The sequence below is a fragment of the Hibiscus syriacus genome, unplaced genomic scaffold, assembly GCF_006381635.1.
Source record: "Hibiscus syriacus cultivar Baekdansim isolate YM2019G1 unplaced genomic scaffold, ASM638163v2 tig00110013_pilon, whole genome shotgun sequence".
Taxonomy (NCBI): Eukaryota; Viridiplantae; Streptophyta; class Magnoliopsida; order Malvales; family Malvaceae; genus Hibiscus; species Hibiscus syriacus.
The window spans coordinates 1,630,218-1,640,475 of NW_024062563.1; positions in this window are offsets into that span (position 1 = coordinate 1,630,218).

Sequence of the window (10,258 nt, forward strand, 5' to 3'; positions counted from 1 at the left end):
CCATAATTATAATGTAATAGGTAATTTTGTAATATAACCGGTATACATATACCGGTTTTATGAGAGAATAGGTCTATAATATGTATCGACATTTATTAATATTGTGTCGATAATTTTTGTCCAAAATGGATGCCAAAAAGGGTGAACGCATAAAGTGTCGATACATTTTCAAAAAGTGTCGATCCCAAAAACATCGAAACCCATAATTATAATATAATAGGTAAATTTACAATGTAACTGGTATAAATATACTGGTTTTATGAGAAAATAGGTATACAACATGTATCGACACTTTGTTGAAAAACCCCAGGTTTTATTGACTATGCTGTCAACATGATTAACCTGGATAATCCCAGTTACAAAACTGATTCCGGCCATGATTGCGGGAGACTATACTCTACAGATTGTTTGGCATTTATGTGATGATGCAGATGAAATATTAAACGGTCTAGTAATCCACAATAAAAATAGACTAAGAGAGTAAATTTTTTAAATATAGCTTGACTTGAGGACATGTTAGTTTGTTATGTCCCTCACCTTTGCAATACCCACATCGCCTAATTATCTTATCAACCTTGTTCTTCGGTATTTCTTTTTGCTTGCGTTGTTTTCGTTGAGGGTCACGAACGTTGTTTACTACAATGCTCTGGTTAACTGAATCATTCAAACCAAACGAGTTTTCTAATTCTTCTAATAGTCTTTTCATCTCATCTCTTGTGGTTTTGAAAGACTCGTCTGTCTTTGATGCAATGTAGCATAACCTACTTGACATTGAACGTAGAGCAGCGAACCGTGCCATTTGCATCACTTCTGGAGACACATTCAAGTTAACATAACTGGGTGCAGAAGCCTTCGCATCATTAGTCCACCTACTTTGAATCAAAGTCCCGGGAAAATATGTGTAATCCAAGTGCTTCAAAATGTGAAGTTGATGGCGACACAGAAGTCTAACGGTCTCGAATTCTTTGCAGGAGCAAATTAGGGTTTTCGTACGAGAATCTGTTGAGTTAATCGAATGACGAAATTGGCCAAGAGGGGGTTGAATTGGCAATAAAAATTTTGTGGAAGCTTTTGCAGAAAATTGAAAGCAATTGCACAGCGATTTACAGTGGTTCGACTTTCTCAAACAAAGTCTACGTCCACTACCTTAGCTATCCACACTAAGGATTTTCCAACAAATTCACTAATTTGTTCTTTCTTTTGAGGCCAAAGAGATAACCTTACAATTCCCTCAAGAGTATACCCCAACACTTGAGAACACTCTTTTCTCAAAGAGAAGATTACAAATTTGCAAACTTACAAGAAAACCTCACAAGGTAAGATGTTTGCACAATTCTAGAACAAAGAAAAGAACACTCAAAGATGAATACAATTGAGCACAAAAAGTGTTCTTGAAAGCAAAATGAATATTGAATGAAAATGGGCTTGAAATGCTCAAACTTGAGGTTTGATGCTTTCTCTTTGATTCTCTCTTGATTCTAGTTGCTTGATGTTTCTTATTCTTGATCAATGGCTTCTAAGCTTGCTTAAATACACCTTGGATCACTTCTGAACGTTGGGGATAATTAGAGAAGATATTATAGCCGTTTTAGTGTGAAAACATTTAATAAAATAGCTTGGTCAGTGGGGGGAATCGGTTCCCTCTTATAGGGAATCGGTTCCCTAAGTGTAAAATTCAAATATTTCGACCGTTGAACAAGGGGGAATCGGTACCCCCTTGGGGGGGAATCGGTTCCCTCCGAGCATTCTGGAAATCTCGGAGCCAAACCATTCAGGGGGAATCGGTTCCTCCTATGGGGGGGAATCGGTTCCCTCTGAGTAATCTGGAATTTTTGGCTTTGAATTGGTTCGAAATACTTTATAAAATATTTTGAAATTGTTTTATGATTAAAACTTAATTTTACACTTAAATAAGGATCAAAAATGATTTTTGAAATATTTGGAGTAATGTTTTGATATTCGAATAGTTATATTGAATATACTTAGAAAATCATTTGGAAAATCTTAAAATCCATTTAACTTAATTTGTTATATCGAAATATTAAAATGTTTCAACAATCTCCCCCTTTTTGATATAACAAAACATTTTAGTAATTTTAAGATTTTTGAAATCAAGTTTTGAAATTAGAAAATTGAAATTAGAAATTACTCCCCCTTACTTTAACACTTATTCTTCTCCCCCTTTTTGTTAAATCAAAAAGACATTGTAAAACAGGTTTTGTAAATCATTTAGCCAATTGATTTATTAATTATAAGCTTAAGCTGCTAAGATCATAATCAAAAGAGAGGTTAGCCATTAGTTTCATAAATCAATATTCATAAATAATGTGATATGGCAAAATTGGTCATATTGCTAATGATAATGTAAATGATGCAAAAATGAATAAAACAAACCAAACATATAAGTTCACACCATTCATATATCCAAAATCCAACAATCCACAAAATCAAAATGTTGAAACAATATTCATTTTGTTCAAAGTTTTAAAGCTAAACATAAATCAAGCATCCGGATCGGTAGGAGGAAACGGGCTCGCATAGCGGCCATCTCGTGTGTGAGTTCATTGATACGAGCGTTGGTTGATTCATTGTTTGCACGCATCTCCCGAAGAATCTCTAATTGTTGAGCTCCCATTGTGGATAAATGAGACTCTATAGAGGAAAAGCGCGAGTCCATGGTAGCGTATCGGAAATCGAATGTCTCCATAAAGGATTGAAAATATGGAGGCATTTGATGCGTTTGTTGAGCTTGCTCCTCGGGCTGCTCTTCGGGTTGTTCAGGTTCTTCTTCAGCTTCATCAATATCCCTCATTAATTGTTCAAACTCGGGATCTTCGTCAGCCTCGGGTGGAGCTTGTGAAGAACTAGCTCCCGGAGTAGAAGAACGAACCCATTCACCGATTTCTTTGTCCTTTACCCATCCCGTTCTCGTTAAGGAAAGAAGATTTATTTGTTTCTTAAGAGGAAAAACGGCATCTAGACCGACTCTAAGCCCAGCTTTGGAAAACAGATTACTCAAAAAGCAACCGTAAACTAGAGATGAACAGTGTTTCTTGTTAGGAACAAGATTTACGGTTTCAACAATTTCAGCAAAAATAATGAGGTAGGTTAATTTTAATACGGTTTTCGAAACAATGTAACCACCAAAGATCCAAAGCTCTAAGAGTAGAATAACGACCTCCGGATGGTCGAAACCACCAAGAAATCATTAGATGAAGAAAACGCTCATGTAGGTCTAAGACACTCGCACTATCTCTTCTTTTATAACGAGAACCTAAGATTTGTTTTTCATTCGAAATACCATCATTATCTAATCCAAAAGTATTGGCTATATATGCCGGGTCAATATATAAGAATTGTCCTAGAAGGTAGGAACGAATTCCTATTGTTTCGGTTTCAGCTTGGTTTTTAACACATACGGCATTAGAGTAGAATATACGAACAAGTTGATGGTAAACGATGGGTTCAAGATCAAATAGTTTATCAAATTTCCATTCTTGTAAAATGGGAAGATATTTAAAATTGATAGCTAACATAGCTTGACGAGAAGGAATACGTTCTTCCCGGATTTTGTAAGAATCGAAATACTGATAATACCAATATCGGTGATTTCTAGACCCAGGATGATTGAAACACGAATTTTGGATAGTCAAGTTAGGATCAGTGGGATTGGGATTAGAAATTGGAATAGAATGAGGATTTGGAGGTGGATTTGGTTGACGACTGGAACGACTAGATGAAGACCTAGGACGTTTAGGATTTTACATGGTGAAGGAAATCGGAATAGATATAATAACCTGCAATTTTAAAACAAGTGTATGCAATTCAATTAATCCCAAAACTCAAATGAGTCCTCAATATTTCAAGATTCTCTAAATCAATCCTAATGGGCAAAGTTTTGAAAAGCTTTTGAAAAATATGGTTTTGAGAAACAATATATGTATAGTTTTTCATAACAACAATATAATTTGATCAAAACACAATAATAACAATTTTTTTTTTTATTTCGAAAATTTTAAAAATTTGAAAAATTCTTGTGTTTTTGATGAAATTAGTTGTAACATCTAGTTTCTAATCACTAAATAATCAATGCCCGATCACTATTTCAACCTAGAACTAATTGAAACTAATCCTATGTTCAAAAATAATGAAATAAAGAGTTTAGAAAAATTTACCTTGAAATATGAAGATTGAGGGGATTTAGATGTTGTTTGCACGATTTTAATGATTCCAACAGGTTTGGAAGATGATTTATGAAGCAAATTCCGATTAATATCGTTGATTTGAGGCAAAAATGGAGATTTGAGGGGTTTAGAGGGTGAGAACGGCGGAGAGAGAGAAAGAGGGTTTGTGAGAGTTTGGGGTTATTCTGTCCGATTTTAGCAGAACCCCAGGGGGGTATCGATTCCCCTGTGGGGGGAATCGGTTCCCCTTCAAAGGGGGAATCGGTTCCCTTAGGGGGGATCGATTCCCTCTGCACCAAAATGCTAAAATCCGATTTTTTAAGCACAAAATGCTAAATTAATCTTTTCTAGTGGTATTGGCAACTCATATATCAAACATTAATTATGTTCAAATAATTAAATTAGTCTTTAATTGTTTTTTGAACATAAAATTAATTTTCATTAAGAATCACAAACTCCCCCTAACTAATAGCAAGAATGCAATCAAAAATTATTATTATAATCATTTTCAAGATTTATTAAAAGTGCTACAATTATTTTAAACACTAAGTGAAGATAGGTTGGTCAAACCTAATTCTCTCCTAAGTGTCCAAAATCTTTCCTTGTCTAAGGGTTTTGTAAAGATATCCGCTAATTGGTGCAAAGTATCAACAATTCTAGAACTACATCTTCCTTAGTGACATGGTCTCTAATGAAGTGATGTCTTATTTCAATGTGCTTAGTTCTAGAGTGTTGGATGGGATTTTTAGTGAGACAAATAGCACTAGTATTGTCACACTTGATAGGAATGGTACCTACTTCAATTCCATAATCAAAAAGTTGTTGTTTCATCCATAAAACTTGTGCACAGCAACTACCGGCTGAAATGTATTCTGCTTCAGTGGTAGATAATGCAACACAATTTTGTTTCTTTGAAAACCAAGAAATCAACATATTTCCAAGGAATTGACAAGTACCGGAGGTGCTTTTACTATCTAATTTGCATCCTCCATAATCCGCATCAGAAAAAGCATGCAAGCTAAAGCTAGAGTCTCTAGGATACCAAAGTCCTAAACTAGGAGTGTCCTTAAGGTATCTAAAGATTCTCTTAACAGCTAGTAAATGTGATTCCTTAGGACATGATTGAAATCTAGCACATAAGCAAACACTAAACATAATGTCCGGTCTACTTGCAGTTAGATAAAGCAAAGAGTCAATCATTGACCTATACAATTTAACATCTACACATTTACCTCCTTCATCTAAGTCAAGCTTTGTTGAAGAGCTCATTGGAGTGTTATGAGGTTTCCCATTTTCCAGTCCAAACTTCTTGAGCATATCTTTGACGTACTTAGCTTGATTAATGAAGATGCCATCTTTTCTTTGCTTGATTTGGAGTCCCAAGAAAAATGAGAGCTCCCCCATCATGCTCATCTCAAACTCACTTTGCATTAGCTTAGAAAATTCTTGACAAAGAACATCATTAGTAGAACCAAATATTATATCATCAACATAAATTTGAACTACTAATAAATCTTTACCTTTTCTCTTTAAAAACAATGTAGTGTCAACCTTTCCTTTTAAAAAACCTTTTTCAATTAAAAAATTTGACAATCTTTCATACCAAGCTCTAGGAGCTTGTTTTAAACCATAAAGAGCTTTTGTCAATTTTAAAACATGATCCGGAAAATTTGAATCTTCAAAACCTGGAGGTTGTTCCACGTACACTTCTTCTTTTATAAAACCATTTAAAAATGCACTTTTAACATCCATTTGATATAATTTAAATTCATTGAAACATGCAAATGCTAATAACATTCTAATTGCTTCCATCCTAGCTACGGGAGCGTATGTTTCATCATAGTCTATGCCTTCTTCTTGAGTATAGCCTTGAGCAACAAGTCTAGCCTTGTTCCTCACTATATTACCACTTTCATCAAGTTTATTTCTAAAAACCCATCTAGTACCTACAGTAGATTTATCACTAGGCCTTTCAACTAATGTCCATACTTTACTTCTCTCAAATTGATTTAATTCTTCTTGCATAGCCATAATCCAATGTTCATCTTTTAATGCTTCTTTGATGTTCTTAGGCTCTATGCATGAAATAAATGCAACATAATTACAGATATTTCTAAGAGAAGATCGAGTAGTTACCCCTTTTGATGGATCACCTATAATTTCACCATCTTTGACATAGTTGTACTCTCTTGGAAAAGATACTTCCCTTTCTTCAATGGTTGGATTCTCGAGGGGATCATGAGTTTCCTCATCTTTTGTTTCTTCCTTTGATGATGATTCTCCAACGTCATATCTAACGTCATTTGCTTGTACAATACCTACATCATCATTAACAGAAGAATCCTTCCTCGGAAGGGGATTATCATCGAAAACAACATGTATAGACTCTTCTACAACTAAAGTTCTTTTATTAAATACACGATAAGCTTTAGAGTTTAAGGAATAACCCAGAAAAATTCCTTCATCACTTTTAGCATCAAATTTACCAAGATTTTCTTTACCGTTGTTTAAAACAAAACATTTACATCCAAAAGGATGAAAATAGCTAATGTTAGGCTTTTTATTTTTGAGAATTTCATATGGAGTTTTCTTTAAAATTGGCCTAATCATTACTCGATTTATAACATAACAAGCGGTATTTGTGGCTTCCGCCCAAAAATATTTTGGCAAATTATTTTCACAAAGCATGGTTCTAGCCATTTCTTCTAAAGTTCGATTTTTCCTCTCAACAACTCCATTTTGTTGAGGGGTTCTAGGTGCTGAAAAATTGTGGCTAATACCATTAGAATTACAAAACTCAATAAATCTAAGATTTTCAAATTCAGTTCCATGATCACTTCTAACACTAGTGATAGAGTATCCTTTTTCATTTTGGATTATTTTTGAAAATGTGATGAAATTTTCTAATGCTTCATCTTTAGTACTTAAGAATAGAACCCAAGTGTATCTAGAATAGTCATCTACCAAGACAAATGCATATTGTTTTCCTCCCAAGCTAATAGTTCTAGTTGGCCCAAAAAGATCTAAATGGATCAATTGTAATACTCTACTAGTTGATACATCATTAATAGATTTAAAAGAAACTCGATTTTGTTTTCCTTTAGTACAAGCATCACAGATTTTATCATTATCAAATTTAAGCTTAGGCAACCCTCGAACTAAATCACCTTGAATTAGCCGTTGCAGAACACTCATACTAGCATGACCTAGTCTCCTATGCCATAACCAACTATCATGCTCATCCTTAGCAACTAGGCATAAATTAGTCATATCAATAGAATCTAAATGCACCATGTAAATGTTTCCTATTCTATGACCAACAAGCATAATCCGATTAGATGCAATGTCAATGACTTTACAACCATTAATTTCAAATAAGACATTGAATCCTTTATCGCATAATTGACTAATACTCAATAGATTATGCTTTAATCCATTCACATATAAAACATTTTTAATTTGTATGGAAGAGGTATTACCTATTGTACCAATACCTTCAATGTGACCTTTTGAATTGTCTCCAAAAGTCACTTCTCCTCCATTTTTGGCGTTAAGCTCAATGAACCGGCTTTTGTCTCCGGTCATATGTCTTGAGCATCCACTATCAAGGTACCATGAGTTTGAATTTGTTTCCCGTGCCTTGTAGCAATGCTCCTTTCCCTACAAACATAGATTAATTTTTGATTTTTGGTACCCAAATTCTTTTGGGTCCATATTCATTAGTTTCCAAAATCCTAGTCCCTTTAGGTATCCATTTGTGTAGGATATTTTATCTTTAGTAGTAATGAGTTCTTTAGGAACCCACACACTTCTAATGATTTTTCCATTTGAGGTTCTTTGGGGACCTCTATGATTGTAGTTTCTAAAACTTTTTCTAACAAAGTTGGATTTTGAATTTTCACCTTTTTCAAAATGTTTTGTTCCAACTTTATCAAAAGAAGTTTTAAGATCATCAATTTTCTTTTGATGATCATCATTGATCTTTGAAAGTAAATTTGCAAATCTAAATTTTTCTTTTCAAACTCTTCTAGTTTGATTTGCAAATTTTTTATTTTACTTTCAAGATCGTTGTTGGTTTGGATATGAGTTTGTTTTCATTTTTCAATTTTGAAACATCATTTTTATATTTTAAAAACAATTTCTCATAATCCGAAGCCAACCCATTGTACTCCTCAAATAACTCATCATAAGATAAATCATCAAAATCAGATGAGTTAGAGGTTACCTTAGAATCTTCCCCGAATGCCATCAAGCACAAGTTTGCTACTTCTTGTTCCTCTTCATCGGAACCTTCTTCATTGCTCCATGTAGCCACATGAGCCTTGTGCTTATTCTTTGATTGACCCTTTTTCTTCAATTGTGGGCAATCATATTTGACATGCCCCGGCTTTTTGCATTCATAGCAAATGATTGGGTCCTTCTCTTTTGGTTCATTTTTGAGGCCTTCGTTTCGTTTGAATTTTCTTCCTTGGTAAGGTCTCATCATTTTTCTGAACCGTTTGGCAAACAATGCCATTTCCTCGTCATCATCATCATTTGAATCACTCTCATCTTTTGTGGATTTGAGAGCAACTCCAATGTTTTTCTTCTTTTCCTTCTCCTTTGGTGTCTCTTCAACTTTATCAAGGTCCACCTCATCTTCAAGCATCATCTCATGAGTGAGGAGTGAACCGATAAGTTCTTCAAGAGTTAAGGACGATAGGTCCTTAGACTCAATGATTGCCGTCTTCTTTGATTGCCATGATTTTGGGAGGGAGTAGACTAACTTCCTCACAAGCTTTTCATTTGAGATGATCTCTCCATATGATTGAGACCATTGACAATCGTTGAAAATCTATCCGTCATAGCTTTGATGTCTTCATTTGGTTTCATCCTGAAATTTTCATAGCTATGCGTTAGAATACTAATTTTTGATTTCTTTACCTCATCTGTACCTTCATGTGTGACTTGAAGTTTGTCCCATATTTCTTTGGCGGTTGTACACGATGAAACTCTTCCGTATTCATCTGGTCCAAGAGCACAAAAAATAATATGGATGGCTTTGGAGTTGAGCTGGAACATTTTTGTCTCTCCTTCACTCCACAACCTTGGATGAGTGAGAGGTTTGATGTATCCTTCTTCTACAGCATTCCATGCTCCCATGTCACTTGCTTGAATGAAGTACATCATTCTATTCTTCCAATAGGCATAGTTAGCTCCATTGAAGAAAGGAGGCTTGTTGACGGGCATCGAATCGAGACCGGAGTCGAAGTTTGAAGTGGAGGCCATTGATGACTTTGTAATCGATGTAACTCTTCCCGGATCGACTCAAGAGGCGATTAAACCTTCAAATGAGTTAGGCTCTGATGCCAATTGTTGAGTTAATCGAATGACGAAATTGGCCAAGAGGGGGGTGAATTGGCAATAAAAATTTTGTGGAAGCTTTTGCAGAAAATTGAAAGCAATTGCACAGCGATTTACAGTGGTTCGACTTTCTCAAACAAAGTCTACGTCCACTACCTTAGCTATCCACACTAAGGATTTTCCAACAAATTCACTAATTTGTTCTTTCTTTTGAGGCCAAAGAGATAACCTTACAATTCCCTCAAGAGTATACCCCAACTCTTGAGAACACTCTTTTCTCAAAGAGAAGATTACAAATTTGCAAACTTACAAGAAAACCTCACAAGGTAAGATGTTTGCACAATTCTAGAACAAAGAAAAGAACACTCAAAGATGAATACAATTGAGCACAAAAGTGTTCTTGAAAGCAAAATGAATATTGAATGAAAATGGGCTTGAAATGCTCAAACTTGAGGTTTGATGCTTTCTCTTTGATTCTCTCTTGATTCTAGTTGCTTGATGTTTCTTATTCTTGATCAATGGCTTCTAAGCTTGCTTAAATACACCTTGGATCACTTCTGAACGTTGGGGATAATTAGAGAAGATATTATAGCCGTTTTAGTGTGAAAACATTTAATAAAACAGCTTGGTCAGTGGGGGGAATCGGTTCCCTCTTATAGGGAATCGGTTCCCTAAGTGTAAAATTCAAATATTTCGACCGTTGAACAAGGGGGAATCGGTACCCCCTTGGG